General features: G+C 35.3%; 1 pseudogene; it reads right to left on the bottom strand.

Moving 5' to 3' along the window:
• Positions 1-701: 701 nt before the first annotated feature.
• LOC133689411 (uncharacterized) overlaps positions 702-9100 on the bottom strand; it is a 152508-nt pseudogene continuing 144109 nt past the window's right edge.

The following is a 9100-nucleotide window of genomic DNA, read 5'->3' as shown; positions in this document are numbered from 1 at the left end:
CAATAACTAAACAATGCAAGAATTACTCTCACAAGTTAAAACTGAAAAATTCACATGTAATATTCATCCAAGTTGCCGAAATGTAGGTTACATGTGTTTAAATAGTTCTTAAAAGTAACCCTAATGGATCTATCTTTATGGGTTGAACTGACCCACATACAAAACTGACATAAAAAACTTTAAACTGAAAAGCCCATAACCCGATCCAAACAAGCCTTGGATCCTAGCTCAAAACAAAGTTCTAATTAAGACATAAAAATAACTAATTTTTCATTAAATACCACTAGTCCTTCTTTCCTTGTGTAGCTAGGATGAATAAGAAATCCTTATAAGAAAAGGATTCTGAAACATTAATGAATCCTTGCCACACTTGGAGATTATATTATAGCTCATCAAAGATCATTGTGGAACTATGAAATTCCCAAAACAAGTTGTCACATCCTTGTAAGAAAAGAATCCTAACCAAATAGGAAGTCCACAAGTCAAAAGGAAGTAAATAACAAAATTCGTACAACCTTTGTTTACCAGTATTATAGTGCCTTCTCGAACTCTGATTGATCTGCAATTTTAACCAAGGTAGTACAACATGTTTGGAGAGTCCACGTAAAATATTAGCCTGGTCTAACGGTTGAATTGAGAATCATAACTGTTACTGTGAACCTGGATTGCTGTGCATTTTACGCCAAAATCCGAATTTGACCTTACTTAGGTCGTATTAGAAGGCTGAACCATATCATTCCCTCCCTCCTCAAGAAGATTTGCCCTCGAATCTTGATAGGAATAGTAGCGACTACAGTAGCCTCTTGTGATACGATTGTAGTAGCCTTCGAATTTCCCTTATTAATAACACCTTTCTCCAACAATACTGCAGTAGCCTCTTGTGATACGATTGCAGTAGCCTTCGAATTTCCCTTATTAATAACACCTTTCTCCAACAATACTGTATAGAAGTAGTGTCTGACAAGAATTTCAAATAAGTACACCGTACTAACCACTTGCGTACATACTTTGAATGATAACCACAACGGCTCTCCTTCGTCTTGCATTTTTTTGGCGTTGTACCTCCTTTTCCCATGAAGCTTGAAGATCATAGAATAATCTTCTACACTTATCAACTTCTTGTTCTAAAACCCCCAAACCATGGCTTAGTTTTTTGCATCGTTGATATACAATCCTCCTCTGTTCCCTCTCCCTTGATGAATACGTGACACAAATAGAAAAAAGAAAAAAAAAACAAGAAGAAGACAAAGCCAAGAATAGAGTTTATAACAGGAAGAACACTGATTTAGACTTGAGATTACGAATCTGACTTTTGTTTGAACCACAACTTATCCAAAAACAAACAAATATGATAGTGATGAAAATGACTCAAATAACAGCCAAATATCAAAATATGATGATAGTATAATGGTAGGAATGAAATCAACATAAATAAAATAAGTTTTGAAAGATAACACCAAACATACCTGTTACGACAAAACAAGACCCAATTCAGGAACCTAAAGAAACCAATATCCAAATGTCCTCAAATTTAATATATAGTATTTTGATACGAAAATAACAACAAATCAAACTTTATAGGGCATTATATTATATCTAGGTACCAAAACCCCTTGTATGATCTGTTTGAGGCACAATTGAACCTCCAATTAAAAACTCAAGAAACCAGAATCAAAATAAGCCCCAATTTAATATCTGGTGTGATCTAACCCTAAATACACAGAATATGAAGTTTGAATTGATTCTAAGATGATATACTTATGGTTCACTAAGAGTAGTCGTTCTGCGACATAATTGAACCTTAAATTAAAACCTCAAGCAACCGATATAAAAATAAGCTCAAAGTTTATATATGATGCTATCGCACCCCCAATAGACAGAATATGAAGTTGTAATTGATTCTGAGGTGATTTGATTATGATTCATTAAGAGTTATGTTTCTACGACATAAATTGAATCATCCTTCAAATTTGTCATTAAATACCACTAGACTTTCTTTCTTTGTGTAGCTAGAATGAATAAGGAATCCTTATAAAAAAAGGATTCTGAAACATTAATAAATCCTTTCCCCACTTGGAGATTATATTGCAGCTCATTAAAGATCCTTGTGGAACTCGAAAACTCTCAAAACCAGCTGCCACGTCCTTGTAGGAAAAGAATCCTAACCAAATAGGAAGTCCATAAGTCAAATGAAAGTACATCACAAAATTTATACAGCTTCTGTTGACCAGTATTGCAGTGCCTTCTCGAATTCCGATTGACCTGAAATTTTAACCCAAGGTATGACAAATTAGTTTTGATGTGATTTTAGTTGGGCTGGAAACTAGACTTCTATACCTTTCCAATGGTATATGGCACGCCTTCTAATTCATTTAGATGAGAGAAAACCATCCGTTTTAAGATAGGCTTTTGCTGCTGCAAGACAGAATGATACCAACCGATGCGAACCTCGTGATCACATGGTCACGCACCACACAATCAAGATTGAGATCAGATCCCGGAACACCGAAATAGGTCTGATAGGAGTGTGACACAATGAAAACTTGTCTCAAGGCACTAACACTATTGGAATGAGTAGAATGACGCCACGAAGCCAGTTAATCTTCGATAAGTTAGGTTCAGTTCGTTCAAGAATTGAAGAATGCAAGAATCACTTTCACATGTTAAAACTGAAAAATTTAGAAGTAGTAATCATCAAAGCTTCGAAATTTAGGTTACATGTGTTTAAATAGTTCTTAAAAGTAACCTTAATGGATCTACCTTTATGGGCTGAACTGACTCACATACAAAACTGACCGAAAAAACTTTAAACTGAAAAGCTCATAACCTGATCCAAACAAGCCTTGGATCCTAGCTCAAAACAAAGTTTTAATTAAGCCCAAACAATGAAGAAAATAATAAAAATAACTAATTTGTCATTAAATACTACTAGTCCTTCTTTCCTTGTGTAGCTAAGATGAATAAGGAATCATTATAAGAAATAGATTCTGAAACATTAATGAATACTTGCCACACATGGAGATTATATTGTAGCTCATTATAGATCATTGTGGAACTATGAAATTCCCAAAACCAACTGCCACATCCTTGTAGGAAAGGAATCCTAACCAAATAGAAAGTCTACAAGTCAAAAGGAAGTAAATAATAAAATTCGTACAACCTCTGTAGACCAATATTACAGTGCCTTCCCAAACTCCAATTGACCTGAAGTTTTAACCCAAGGTTCCTCAACATGTCTGGAGAGTCCACGTAAAAGGATTCCCCAATCCAACGGTCAGATTAAGAATTAGGACTGTTTCCGTGAACCTGGACTGTTGCGCATTTTACGCCAAAATCCGAATCTAACCTTACTTGGGTTGTATCAGAAGGCTGAACCATATCAACTATCCCATGCCAAACACCCATCATAGTCTAATGGAACACGAGCTAAATTCCAAGGAAAAAACACAATCTTGGCTTAATGGCCTCCCCATCAAACCAAAGCACAAAATCGAAGCCCCTTCATAAGAAATCCATGACTGAACCGTATCAGACCCACTTACAAAATCTGGTCTAAAACCTTTACTGGTGAACCAAAACCCTAATCCATACAAGTCTTGAATGCTAGCTGTAAATAAAGTATTAATTAAGCTTAAACAAGCCTTGAGTTGTTGCTAACAAAATAAAAATACAGCACATAAGTGGTCTTGTTCTGCTGTGAGAAGAGAAGAAGAAAAGAAAACATTGCATGTTTAATTCAAGACTTATTTATAGCCTGTAATGCTGCCCAATAATCTTAGGAACTAAATGAGAAGTTGTCGCCCATTTGGTTTTCAAGTTAGAATAAGATTTTGATATGAGCCATATATATCCTTCTTTTGGAAGGAAAAGGATGTTACCTTTAATGATCCTCTTTGACGCCTCTTGGTATCCTTCCAATACTAGGAACACACAATTAAGTTGTTGAATTATTCTCTTTGCACGACAAGGAAACTTTGTCGCCACATGTGTTTCCTAAGTCAGCTTAGATTCCTTTGTTTCCTTTGTTATGTTTTCTCCTCACCCAACAATGAAATCAAATAAAAATAATAAATCATAATATTTAAAATAACTAATGAATGTTCCCATAACTAATAGGAAATCCAAAACTAGTTAGAAATCCACAAAACACATGGAAACATCACAAAACAAGGTTTGCCGAAACTAATACAAAATTGGCAGCCTTGTTGTTGAAACCTCATGGCCTAAATAAAGATGGATTGAGTCTCTCTTGCATATGGATTGAAAACATTATGGCCTTTTCTTGATGCTCTAAAGGATTCTAAAATTCAACCTTGGCAAAAATTTGCACTAGTCCATTCAATGCCTTCGCTTTTAACCTTAAGATGAGCCTATTCGGAACATGTAATGGGTTTTTGTTATTCATAGGCTAGTCCACATCACAAGGCAACCCATATTTGTATCATTTTAGGTTATTAAAACAACCCTTACATACACAAATTCAAGTCAGTTTCTTCCAACATACCACACTAACACTTCTTTTTCATGCAAAGAACATATATTTTTTCAACACAACTAAGAACTCGTTTTAACACAATCTTACTTGTCATAAGGCCACACATATTCATAAGTGATACGAACCTCGTGATTATATGATCATGCAACCCACATTCAAGATTGAAATCTGATCTTGGAAAGCCGAAAGAGGTTTGATAGGAGTGTGATACAATAAAAACATGTCCCAAGGCACCAACACTATTGGAATTAAATCGAATAATGCCATGAAACCATTTAATCTTTGATAAGTCAGTTTAGTTTATTCAAAACCCAAAGAATGCAAGAATCACTCTCACACAAGTTGAAAGTTTAGAATGATAGTATTCAATGACTCCTGGATTTTAAGCTTACAAAGAGTTTAAATACTCTTAAAAAGTAAATTTCATAGCTTAAATAATGTCATGAATGATATTTTCATCCTAGAAACACTAGGGTATTTGTTGTCACCTTTAGATATCCAAAATAATATAAAAAATTGATTGCTGAAGTTGCCCTCCCTTCTAGTTTCCTTGTTTGTCTAGGATAATTAATTGTAGCTTTAAATAATCCTCTCAAAATATGGAAACTCTTGTTGCCTTCTTTATAGGTGATGCAACCATATTATTCGATAGTTTTACCCACATTTAACTAGTGCTTTGCCTATGTTTTATACATAAAATGCCTTGATATTCTTTGTTTTATGTTTTGAAGGTACTTTTGGATGAAAGATTAAAAAAAAAAAGTAAATTGGAGATAATTGGCAGACTTGACCTTTAGTCTATGTTTTGTGCAGAGCTTGAGCTCTAGAGGTCGATATAAAATGATTCTAGTGGCATTAGAAAGCTAACATCTATACCTTTCTATACATATATGGGTAGAAAAATAAAGAGCATGGAAATCGCAGCCTTCAAAGACAAATCTCATATTCTACTAGTGTTGACCTTTAGCCATTCTGACTTGAATATCTTGAGATACAGAAGTCCACTTAATGAAAACTCAATTGTTTTGGATTCTTGACTCGATGAGATGGCCTATCACCATACCAAATTTCAGAAGCAAATGAGCTCATATGAGAGAGATATGAGTTTTCTAAGATGACACATGAATTCTGCCAGTATATAGGTTTTGTGAAGAAACAAGTCCAAATACTTCTTAAAGCATCCAAACCGACATCGACGTCTTTATTTCGGCAATTTAGCTCCTCTAAGTCAAAAGTCAAAGCTTGAAGATTTTATACAAGACTATTTCTCCTTTTTTTTAGGAAAATAGTTATTGAAACATTTAAGTATAAATTCTTTACTTAAGAAAGGACTATTTTGTAGAAAAGAGATTAGGGTTTCTTAGGATATAAAGGAAAGAGAGAAAGGAAAGAGAGGGGGGCCAGCCAAGAGAAAAAAACACACCTTCCTCTAAGAAACCTGAAATCATGCATTCCTCCTTCTTTTTTATTAGTTGTTCAATAGACATGTAAGGCTAAACTCTTTTTCTTGGTTGCAATGACATAGAAACCTTTGGATTTCAAAAACTATGAGATTTATTTTACCTTTTCTTTTCAGTTTATATGATGAATGAATATGTTTGTTCTCCTATGCCTATTTCCTATAATTGTTTATTTTAATTGCTAGAGTAAACTCTAAGTTATTATTGTGAACAATCAATTGTGGCGGATTTGCGTTAGCATAGCATAGATAACTTCAAAACCTTCCTCGTGGGATCAACCCCTTACTTACTTTATATTATCTTGTTTATTTAAGCTAGGATAATTAATTTGTGCGGCTACGACATTGCAATAGTAGGATTAGGAAACTCTCTAAAATAAGCTAATTAATGATAGGGTTCAACCTTGGGTTACTCATAATTAGGATTCGGTTTGGAGCCTAGGTTTGAGGGGAAGACCATTCAGCTAAGTGGGGTTTTTCCCTTGGGTTTTAACTTGTATTCCATTCAGCCATGTTGGGTTATCACCTTGGGATGCATATGGCCAAATTGGGTTTATTGGTGTTAGCAAGTTTGGCCCAATTATAGAGGAGTTGGTTTTGGCCAGATCTAGTTTGGGCGTTATGGATGTGCACGGGCTTGGGCTACACGAGTTTCAAAAGTGGGTAGGATTAATTAGGGTGTTGGGGTCCTTTTCCTACAAGGATTTATCAAAACTCCAAGCTAAGTTTGAGTTCATGATGGGCTGTTACAAGACTGAATTAGAGAGGGATTATTATGTCTCTATATTGAAAAAAAAGATCTCATAACTAACATGAAAACCAAGGGGGAACATCATATGGAAGTAAATTCCCCTATTTATTTGTCCATTACATGTAAGGATTTCTTTCCTTAAAAAAAAAACAAGAGGTGACTACATTTGGACTTTCCTTATTGTTTTTTTTTTCCTTTCTCTTGCAGCATCATCTCTTTTCCCTATTTTTGAGAGCATTAATTCGACCAAACATAGGAAGAATATCAAGCATTCTAGGTAGCGTGTTCCAAGCAAAGAATGAGTTCTAAAAGGAGCAACAAGCACAAATTATTCAAACGCAAATCAGACCTGACTACCCAAGGAAATAATCAAGCTAGGGATGGTTTTGGGGATGATTGTTTCCTTGTATTATTCTGAATATTTTACATAGTTTTTATGTTGTATTAAGTATTATTTGAACCATAAAAATTCAGTTTAGGTTTTTAAGTTCAATTGGGTTTATTTTGGCCCACATTAAGTGTTTTAAATATGTTTTAGGCATTAAACTTGTGTTAGTTGAAAGCTCAATAGTTTGCAATCCAATATGGGTCCATTAGTGATATAGTCCAACCATTGATTTCTCATGAAAGGCCTTTGATTTTGTGCTCGGGTTTGATGGGAAGGCCATTTAGCCAAGATTGTTTTTTTTCTTGGAATTTAGCTTGTGTTCCATGTTATAACCCAATTCTGGGTTATTCCCAAAAAATCACTTTTTTTAAGAAAAATTAAAAAAAAAAGATAAAGGTTGGCAATATGGAGAAAGCAGATCAAGGAACACTACAAAAATAGAGAAAAATCAAGCTGTATTTTTTGGAGGAAATTTTAAGGCTAATTATACCCCATTATGCTCAAAATAAATAAAAATGCAAAGTCAAGGTCATAATTAAGGCTAATTAAATGATTATTGGACGAATTTGCATAAAAATTAAGTCCAATGACATAATTAAATTTTTAATAGGCCAATTTGATTTAATCATGGGCCAAATTAAATTTTAATTATGTTTAAGAATTAATTTGGGTCCAATTGAAGGATATAATTAAGTGCAAGGGCTTAATTATACTTTAAATAGGTCAAATTAATTTTATTTGGGGCTTAATTGGTGAAAAATTAAGTTTGAGAGCCTAATTTGGTTTTAATTGAGAAGATTGAAATTTTAAGAGACCAAATTTAATTTTTACCAAGTTAATTGATTGAAATCAGGGCCAAAATTACAAAAAAATTAAAGTTTTGGGGTCAATTAGGGGTTAAATTGATAAAATTTACAGCCAAGTGCCAATCTACAAAAGGCGCAAAACTATAGGAGCTTAATTGACCAAAAACAGGGTTGAAATTGAAGAAATTAAAAGTTTAATGGTCAATTAGGGGTTCAATTGCATAAAACCAAGACCAAGGACCACAATGCAAAAGGCGCGTATATTCGGGGTTCTAATTCAAGTTCGGCAAGGTCTAAATTGCACTAAATCAAAAGTATAGGGTCAATTAGGGGTACTATTGCACAAAATTGAAAGCTGGAGGACGATTGTGAACTTCGGAGAAACCCCTAATTCAAACATGAAACGACACTGTTTCATTTAAAAGAACAAAAAAAAAAACAGAGAGAGAGAGGTCAGATGACGCGTCGTTCTGCACTGTTCATTATCTTCTTTATTTTTTTCTCGAAAAGCTGGTCTGATTACCTACTTTGCAGCTGCATTTAATGTATTTAACGTCCATCAAATTTGCCAAAACTTGCATGAAACTAATCACTAGAAATCTCTCCACGTCTGGGTATGGTCCTCATCGACTCACTAACAAAGAAAAGGACGTGGCACCACCCTAAAGAGGCCAACTCAGGCCGCCAGCAACTGCAGATTTGATAATGCACCATGCCCACTTTGAACTAACGGTTGGGATCCTTCCCAATTGAATCAAGAGCTGCAATTTCCCCCAGTATAGACAAGATTGCCCTATTTCACTGCTTATAAATAGAGGTGGATGTTAGGGTCTGAAGGGAGAAGAAAATCAGGTATAAAGTCCTCAAAAAAACCAGCCCCTCTGCCCCCCGTTTATGCAGTTTTTTCTCTCCCTCCCTCTCCCCGCCATATCAGCTACCAACCAGAGCCACCACTAGCTTCTCCACCACAAGAAGCCACCACAACCACCAAGCTGCCTCCGCGACTCTCTCTCTTCTCCTTCAAGCCTTTCTCTCTCCTCTGCAACTTTTTCTTCTTCCTCCCACAGTGGACTCTAGCCACCATCACCTCAATCGACACCTCCTTAGCCACCGACCAAACATCCTCATCACGTCCGAGACCCCCAAGCCAGGCAACTTTCTCCTCCCTGCTTCGACTCCTTCTTCTTTGTCGAGGCCGCTG

Source organism: Populus nigra, chromosome 3 (genome assembly GCF_951802175.1).
Source record: "Populus nigra chromosome 3, ddPopNigr1.1, whole genome shotgun sequence".
In the NCBI taxonomy this organism is placed as follows: domain Eukaryota; kingdom Viridiplantae; phylum Streptophyta; class Magnoliopsida; order Malpighiales; family Salicaceae; genus Populus; species Populus nigra.
The sequence above is the reverse complement of the archived record's forward strand: the minus strand, read 5'-3'. Positions and strand labels throughout refer to the sequence as shown.